The sequence below is a fragment of the Corvus moneduloides genome, chromosome 3 (genome assembly GCF_009650955.1).
Source record: "Corvus moneduloides isolate bCorMon1 chromosome 3, bCorMon1.pri, whole genome shotgun sequence".
Classification (NCBI taxonomy): Eukaryota; Metazoa; Chordata; class Aves; order Passeriformes; family Corvidae; genus Corvus; species Corvus moneduloides.
This window is the reverse complement of record NC_045478.1, coordinates 119,750,552-119,759,268: the sequence shown is the minus strand read 5'-3', so window position 1 is coordinate 119,759,268 and position 8,717 is coordinate 119,750,552.

Below are 8,717 nucleotides of genomic sequence, written 5' to 3'. Positions count from 1 at the left end.
CACCTGCAGCTAAATCCTGTTCCCTTAGCTTGGGAGAGCTATACACGGGGATTGTGTGGAAATAGAAGAGTCAAAAGCAGTCAAACCCTTTGCAGATTTATATTGTTGTAGAGGCTGTTGGAAATATAATATACAATGCACTAGGAGGCAATAGATAGGTGAGAATCCCAAGATTTGACATGTAAACTCATCATAAGATTTTCAGGAATATGTGCTACTAAGTATATATTCTCACCACTGTTAAACGTTTTTTTATACCTTGGAATGTCACTAGTGATTCCCAGACTTCCAGCAAACTATCAATGTACCTGAGAAAGACAGATTCGGTTCTCTGCAAGAATGTTGCTTCGCTCACCCTTTTCTGCTCCAGAAAACCTTGGACAATGCAAGATTGTTAGCAATGCAAGAAACATTTTCGAAATATATGGAGGAACAGGTTTTAAATAACACCATGTTCAGCCCCTCCATAGCTTGCCCCCCTGAAGCTGTTCCTGTGCCTTTCACTACCCAGCATGGCTCACCACGAGCAGTTAATCCAATGCTTCATAGTAATTTGTATCCCTCATGTTATCTATTAATTTAATTTTGACCAAACATTTCTCCTCTTGAGCTGTTTTCTCTCAGTATGTATTGCACTAGAAATTACCTTATTTAATTGTGAAGTAGCTCTGTACTTTACCAGGTCCACTGATTATTTCTTAATTGCATCAAGTGCAAAACTGAAGGCAGCGGGTTTTTTCTTCTTTTTTTGGCCATGTTTATCTGAGTCTCTGGCATTAAAAAAAAGTCAAGTCACTTTAGCCAAGTGCAGTTACGAAGTAATGTATCTAATAAAAATACTGTAAGACCAGAAGCATAAAATATTCTGCTACTGGGGCCCAGAAAACATTAATCATTATCTTATACTGTATATACTGCACACTTTTAAACTTTGTAAAAAACCACAGTTACTTGAAGCATCATGTTACTTTGATCTGGCACCAGACCAGCACTTTTAAAGCAGAAAAATTAAAAAACAAAATCAGTCAGAAGTTGGACAGAGCTGCTCCTCAAGGGAAAGGAGTACTGATCTGATCTTTCAGGCACAGGCCACATATACCAATTTAATTACAATTATTGTTTGCCAGAAGAATCATAATGGAGTATGTTATTAATTACTTGTCCATTCAAATATCATATTCAGCCAGTTAAGTCATCAATAAAATCATGACTCTGCTGGCAAAACAAGCAGTGTACAGAGCAAACACTTGAAAGCATCAATTTCTGGTCTAAATTTTGTTAGTTAAGTAATCCCAAAAACAGTCAGAAAGAAAGTACATTCATCACTCAGAATGCACATGGAACCAAACTGAAATAATGTGGATTTTCTAAGAGCTGATTTTTTTATTTATTTAAGGATGTTATGAAAGGCAAGAAAATAACAGTGCATTGTTCTCCAGCATTGGTGTCTCCAACATAAAACAATCCATTTAAACCCATGCAAAATGGCTAATACTGTTATTGCTGTCCTTTTTCATAACTCAGTGTCATTTCATTCATCTCACCCCTAAGAAATGACCTTTTCTGTGCACATCCCCACCTTTTTCCACAAATCCCCTGAGTGACAGAATCTCATCCTAATCCCATTTCCATTTAGATGTTACAGGAAAGTATTGTAGACCTTGGAGGCAATAAGTAATCATAATGGAAAGATAATAATATGTTTATGAAATCTGGATTTTAGAATAGCAAATTGAAAAATTACAATAGTATCTCAAGCCACTGAAGGTCAATGTTACTAAGAGCAAAAAGCCATCAATCAAGTGTTCTCAAACTTTTCTAGTTTAGATTATTTTTTGATACAAAGCATCTCTATTTCAGAGAGCAGCACCTCTCTCCTGAGGTGATTCCTCATCTACCTAGCAGTCACACAATCTGGTGTTATAAACAGTGTTTAGTATATTTTTCCTACAAACAACTATTTTCCTAGTCTGGCTTTATCTTTTAAGTAGACCTAAAAACCAGGGAACAACATCACAGGCCTCTCCAAAATACACTATAGACCACAGTTTAAAATTTCCAGCCCTTATTAATTCTTAAAGGTAAAACAGTATGTAAGAACTCATAACTAAATATATCAAAATGCTACTTTGAGTACTGTGCAGTTGTAGGTTTCTTTAATAAAGGTAAATTTGCTTCCTCATGCCTAAAAGCTACAAAGTTGTATGTATAGAAAACCACTGAAACTTAACTGAGGCCCTAGGCAAAAAAAAAAAAAAAAAAGACCATCCCAAAAAAACACTCCAGCCTTGTCCTCAGCCAGTTACAGAGTTTTCCTCTCTTGAGCTTCAGTTTTCCACTGTTTTAAAGCACACCTCAGACTCACCAATAGCCATTTTTGGGACTAGCTAAAGTTTTCTGTGTGTAAAGCAGGAGGCCATGGTTGTTACCTGGAAAGGCTTTTACTGGACTGCTGCTCCCCCGAAAGGCTCCCTGCTGCTGTCAAGGACAGTTGTGCTCTCCCCTTCCCCATGTTCCTGGCATTCCTGTCCCTGCAGCCTCTTCTCCCTTCTGCCAGCTCTGGTTCCCAATCAATGCCCTTGTACAATGGGCCAGTTTGTTCACTGACCAAAAGCTAATGTGTTTTTTTTAATCCTTTTTAGGCTGGCTTGGCTTGCTGAAGCTGTGACAGAAGCATAAGAGATGACATGAAGACAGCATCAGGATGGCACATCCACAAGCCAAACCTCCCTTTTTTGGAAGCAAGATGTTAGATCAGACAGTGGAAGAGTACACAGGTGAGAACCACCAGGCTTTCCTTTTTACCACCATCCTCCTAGGCCACAACCTGTTACTGGCACAGTTTTTACAGACACTGCTTGCTTTGTTTATCCAAGCAATTCTTGCTACAAAATACTTCTTGATGAGGTCATGTGGAGACCCCATAGTAGCCTTCCAGTATCTGAAGGGGCCTACAAGGACTCTTCATCAGGAATTGTAGTGATAGCACAAAGGAGAATGGCTTCAAAGTGGGACAGAGGAGGTTTAGATTAGGTGTTAGGAAGAAATGCTTCCCTGTGAGTGTAATGAGGCCTGGACACAGGTTACCCAGAGAATCTGTGGCTGCCCCATCCCCAGAATTGTTCAAGGCCAGGTTGGACAAGGCTTGGAACAACCTGGGATAGTAGAAGGTGTCCCTAGCCATGACAGGTTTTGAAACTAGATGGTATTTAAGGTCCTTTTGAACCCAAGCCATTCTGTGATCCTATTTGCATAGAGCTGTCTTACACTCTACTTTCATTTCTGGCTATATTAAAACATTTTTCATTGTTAACAGCTCACAAACTCAGACAGAGACTCTGGACACCTCCCTCATAACACCTCAGTGCAAAGCAGTGCAGCTGTTCACACGAGTGTCTAAGCAGCAAACACCTCTGTTCTGATGATTTTGAATGCAATTATTCTTGTGTATTTAAAGAACTTTAATATCATACCCAAACCAAGAGCAGTGATTGATCTAGTAACAGTATAAAATGATTAAGTAAGCATGGGCTATTTTAAAAATGTCTTGGGACTAGAGGACTCTCAAAGCTCATGTTCATCTTTGTATATATAGGCAAAGTCTTGGCACTCTTTTTGGCAGATGACCCAGCAAAATGACTGATGTATGAACATTAATGCATTCACATAAATTAACTCTGCACATAAAAAACACAGAGCCTTTAAGCCCGATTACATCTTCCCCAATTGTACAAACACTCCCTTTGCAGTCAGTGGCAGCCCAGGAAGATGAGGCCAATCCATATGTTATATTGATTCTAAAGGCACAAGAGTATGCAGTTAATCCCTTTCAAACCTTGCAGAGCACAAGCTCTTGGAGATCTTCCAAGCAGCCAGATGAAAGTTGCCTTTCAGAACCAGGGGCTGTGTGCTGTTAGAGATTCCAAAACATGCTGGGCCAAAATCTGGCCTTGCTTTTACCTGTGTAAAATGGGACTATTTCAGGAGCTGTATATGTCCACCAGTATAAAACTGATCATTATCTTACAAAAAAGTGTATAATGCTAGCATGCTTTCCTCTTAATGTCCAAGAAAAGCAAAGATCAACAAATGAAAATGTTTTCTTCCAGCTAGAGGTTTTAGAACATCTAAAACATGTCAGACGCTTTATGATAGGTTTTAGGATCTTTTGTGCTGCTAATAGGTTTTACCTGAGGATAATTCAGATACCAGAGTGATGATTGACGTGTAAATTGTCTCAGGTAGGTCAAAAAAGGTAGGTTAGAAATTGCAAACCCACCCATGAACCTCCTGTAGACACATGGCTTGAAGCATCCAGAAGAGCCACTACAGATGAGAAACACCCTTCTGTAAAGCTAAAGGTTGAGCACCTTTAGATGCATTCACACTGCATTTTTGTCCATCAGAAGCTACCAAATCTGAGTATTTTGAACTTCTGGTGTTTCACCTGGGTGTTGGCACTGCCTGTGATGCCTCCAAGTGGCTACCTGGAAACAGAGGCTAGATAAGATTAAGAGAATAAAAGCAGGTATTTATTTGAAGGGCCTTCAAAGGTACACCTTGGGCAGTCAAAAGCCTCTAAGGGACTCTACCCAAGATGGACCCTGGGTCACAGATTTTTTCACGCTTTTATAAGTTTGGTCCATTTGCATATCAGGGTTAATTCTCCAATTATAATTTCAGGTAGTGATGTAATCACCCCAAGTTTGCTCCTCCTATCAGAGACTTTAGTTTACATATTTTGGGGCCTGGGGAAACAAGGTGTCCTTGAGTTCAAGCCCAGAGAGGGTTTGTTATGTCTAACCATCATGAGAGAACAGTAGCTAACAGGCTGTACGAAGTTTCAGAGTTACATACTAAGCAGTACAGGATTTGAAAAATATGAAAGTTAAAACCTAAGGCATCACCTGTTTGTGGGATTTTCTGACTACAAGACACAAAATACAAACCCATCTCTGCAGCATAGCTCAGAATCCAGTCTGACACCCAGAATCCAGTGCAGAATCCTCAGATTTTACAGTGTAGCTGGATCATGCAAGTAACACCAAGGTTGAAATGAGGTCATTTCCAAAATAAATGTATCTGTATGGTGTTACATTGTTACGGCTGAGTTATAACCCTAGTGCCCATTTTAAAGCAGTGTTGTCTAGCAAAATAAAATGAAATTTGTATTATCCAAAATGAGGGAAGTCATTAAGACAGAACTGTATCACCAACCACCAGTTTCAAGGTTTCTTCAGCACACTTTAGAAAAGTTGCATAATAAAAACAAATTTTGAAGCAAAACTAAGTATGTTCTTTTATAAATGTCACAGTGAAATAAGCATGCAAACCAAAAAGGACCTAACAAATCACAGAAAAAACCCAGCTATTATCCACAAGTAGCAGTCAATAAATTGGGGCAAATCCATTATTTGTCTTAGAAACAAAGGAGATAAAATTTTAAATTTAGACAGAACAATAAGTATTATGTGATCAGTGGCTTAAAAATTCATTGTAGATGTACCTTACGAAGAAAGTTGCTGTTTGTCTACATTAGTTTTCAAGACAGAAGATGCAACTCCAGGGATTTTGCACAAAGCAAAAAGTTTACATTATAGCACTTTATTCCATTTAACTTTATAACAGTTTTAAGTAAATGCCTAAGAGGAGCACAGACTATAAGAGTCGAGAATGCTGTGCAGAAATTAGAAAGAAAAGAGGAAAATACATAATGTATGATGTAAAAAGAAACAGATAACGAAAATTAAAAGGATTTTACTAGAGGAAAACAATTTCATTTTATTGTAAGGCTCTAAATGAATAAAATAAAGTCTTTGAATGTGAAGATGATTAAAAAGACAAAATCATTAGCTAAAGATATTTACAAGTTTAGACTTTCATTTTGATTGTAATTTTAATTAGCTGGACACTGGGGGGGATGAAAATGAAAGCCTACATCATCTACTTACTCTTTAAATTGCATTCCACCTTAATTTTCTGCTCTTCAGTTCTTAATTTTCTCTATTTTTGTTCTAACTAATCCGGTTATCAGAATAAAGTGATTTTCTCTCAGCCAGGTTTAACATTCAGTATTTGAGTCTGTGAACCAAAAGTTCATCCCACTGCTTCAATTTTTATTCTTTCAATAGCAGAAACTCTCCAGGAAACTTTTCCAGTCTTTTGTCTGTACAGCAGGGTGCTTTATGTACACACGACAGTTATACAGCTAATAACAAAGGATTCTATTTTAAAAATAATTATGTTCCATTTACACAGTTTCCCATGAAATTTAGTCATAAAATGCAGAATGCACCAAAAGATTAAACGCCATTTTCCTGTTCATTAAAGCCATTTTTCTAACTGTAACCCAGTTATTTGCCTTTTTGTCTTGAAGGAACCACATGCCCAAGCAGCAGTCAGAGTCAGTTTATTCTTAAACAAAAGAACTAATTCCCATTGGGCTGTCTCTGCAGTGCACAGTTAACTCCCAGATTTGTGCCCCTCTCTCAGGCCATGGACAGACAGACAGACACCCTGCTCATGAAAAGCTGCACTGAAAGCAGATCACATTGTCTTTTGCAGAAAAGCTCTGGAAGCACAAATCCAGAGCTGAGGTGGCTGCTGCAGGTGCATAAGCAAGGCAGTCTATCACTGTGTGAGCATCCTCACACTACCAAACCTTATCTGTTTGAAGGATTCCTCAGTTCCTGCCTTGCCCTGAAGATGCTCTGTTATCAAGTAATGTGGGATTCTTCTGCAAGTTGACTTGTAAGACACCTTGTTGTGGAAAGGATATAAAGGCAGCATCAACACGTTAGGGATTTCATCTGCACTGAGCATGGAAGATGTTCTGTAAAACGAAGCAAAAGCTGTATTTCAGCCCTTAGCCTTGCCAGGTTAACTGGTTTGGGCTAAAAGCATCTACCCTGCAATTGACGTTTTCTCTTAAAGGTCAGCAGGAAAGTTGATGTTATCTCAGTACATCCTTGTTCCTTGCTGAATAATTTCATTTAGGAGAAATTCAGTCCTAAAAGTTGTCTTATATACCATTCTTATATTAGCTGGATAAAACTCAGCAAGGATAGTTTGATCTTGACAAGATAATTTTATCTCTTTGTTTAAAGCAGTTGATTCACAGGCCTTCTTGCCATGTCTTCTTCTTCTAAAGAACATTGAAAATTCACTCAGGGCCTTTTTGTAAGAGAGTTTCCACTGAGAGTATAAACAATCTTCAGCAAAGCCTACAAATCACTCTCTGTACCTGGGAGTACTTCTTATTTTAGTGCCATTTTAGTTCAGATCAGCATTTGTGCTTTTGAAGTGAATCTCCGATTGTCCTGATGTTCTGTGCTTTGATTCACATCGTGATGTGGTATTGAAGCACATGAACCGAATTCCTTTTGGATTAAACTCAAGTGGAAAATGCTGAAATGCATCTAATGCACTCCAGCTGTAAATGCCCATTCAGTCATTTAAACCCAGCTATAGAAAAAAGTAGAAAGTGCCACGGATATCATACCCTCACGACCAATATTTTACTTTAAATTCACATTTCTCCTGGTCTGCTAATGCAGATGGAAGTTTAAGGATAATCTACTTCAAATTCAGCGCTTTCCTATTTTCAGTTTTACTTCTCTCTCTTTTATGGAATTTGATGTTCATCATCTAGTCACTCTCTCCCAACTAATTCTAATAGGTTCAGAACTCTGTCAAGATACAGTTGTCTGTTCCCTGGGCAGAATAGCCAATTGCAAATGTTTTATTTAAAACCAAAGGTCCAATTACAAGACCAATTTATGATCTCAGTCGAGCCAATATAAATCTGATCTAGTTCATTGCCTTTAACCTGACTGCAGTAACTTTATTCCAGATTTGCTCATGTGTAATGAAATTGAGTTCAGACAATGGCTCTGATTATTACATTTTAAAGAATTAACTAGTAATATAAGTTGCAATACAGAGTCCTTCCACTTTTGGAACAAGGCTTCATAATTATCACCTGTGGGTCAAAAGCATACATCCAGTCCAACACGGATTCAAGGACCAAAGTGCTTTAAAGATTTTGCTTAAGAAAGCACAAGGTGGGCATAGCAAGACATGAGGATTTCAGCAGCACCACCTGAAAATAAGGAAAAAATTGTGATTTCCGCCCTGCCCCCTGTTCATTCCCTTATGGAAACATAGTAGTTTTCTGGTGCATCATTAAATATCTGGCTGAAATCTGTGTACAGTTTGGGCTGGGTTTTTTTAAACACAGAGGAAAAAATACTCTCATTTTTTGGCCACTCTGCAGCATGTGGTTTAAAACCCAAGTAGGCGCATATGGCTTCCATAATGCACAGTACTGCATAGTCATTTTCCAAATCAGAACTCAAAGTATGTCTTCAAGTTTTAGGTCTAGACTCTCCATCATATATTTAGCATCTACACCTTTTTTCCCCTCTGGTTTTTCAAGTTATTTATCTTTCTGGAATTTCCGTAACAATCACCGACAACTTAAAGTTTTTTATTCTGTTCAGGGTTTTGATTTTGTGATAGTTTTGGGGTTTTTTTAACACTTTATGTAGGGGAGTAGTTCATATCTCCCTATTTCCTAGGGGGGAAAAAAAGCCAAAAAATTTGAAGACAAGACAAACTCTGTCAAAGGAAGAATATGACTGATACTCTTCTGGGCTTTCTCAGTCAGTCTGGTACCCTGGTTTCTGTGGTAGCTATTTACAAATTGAAAATGAAAG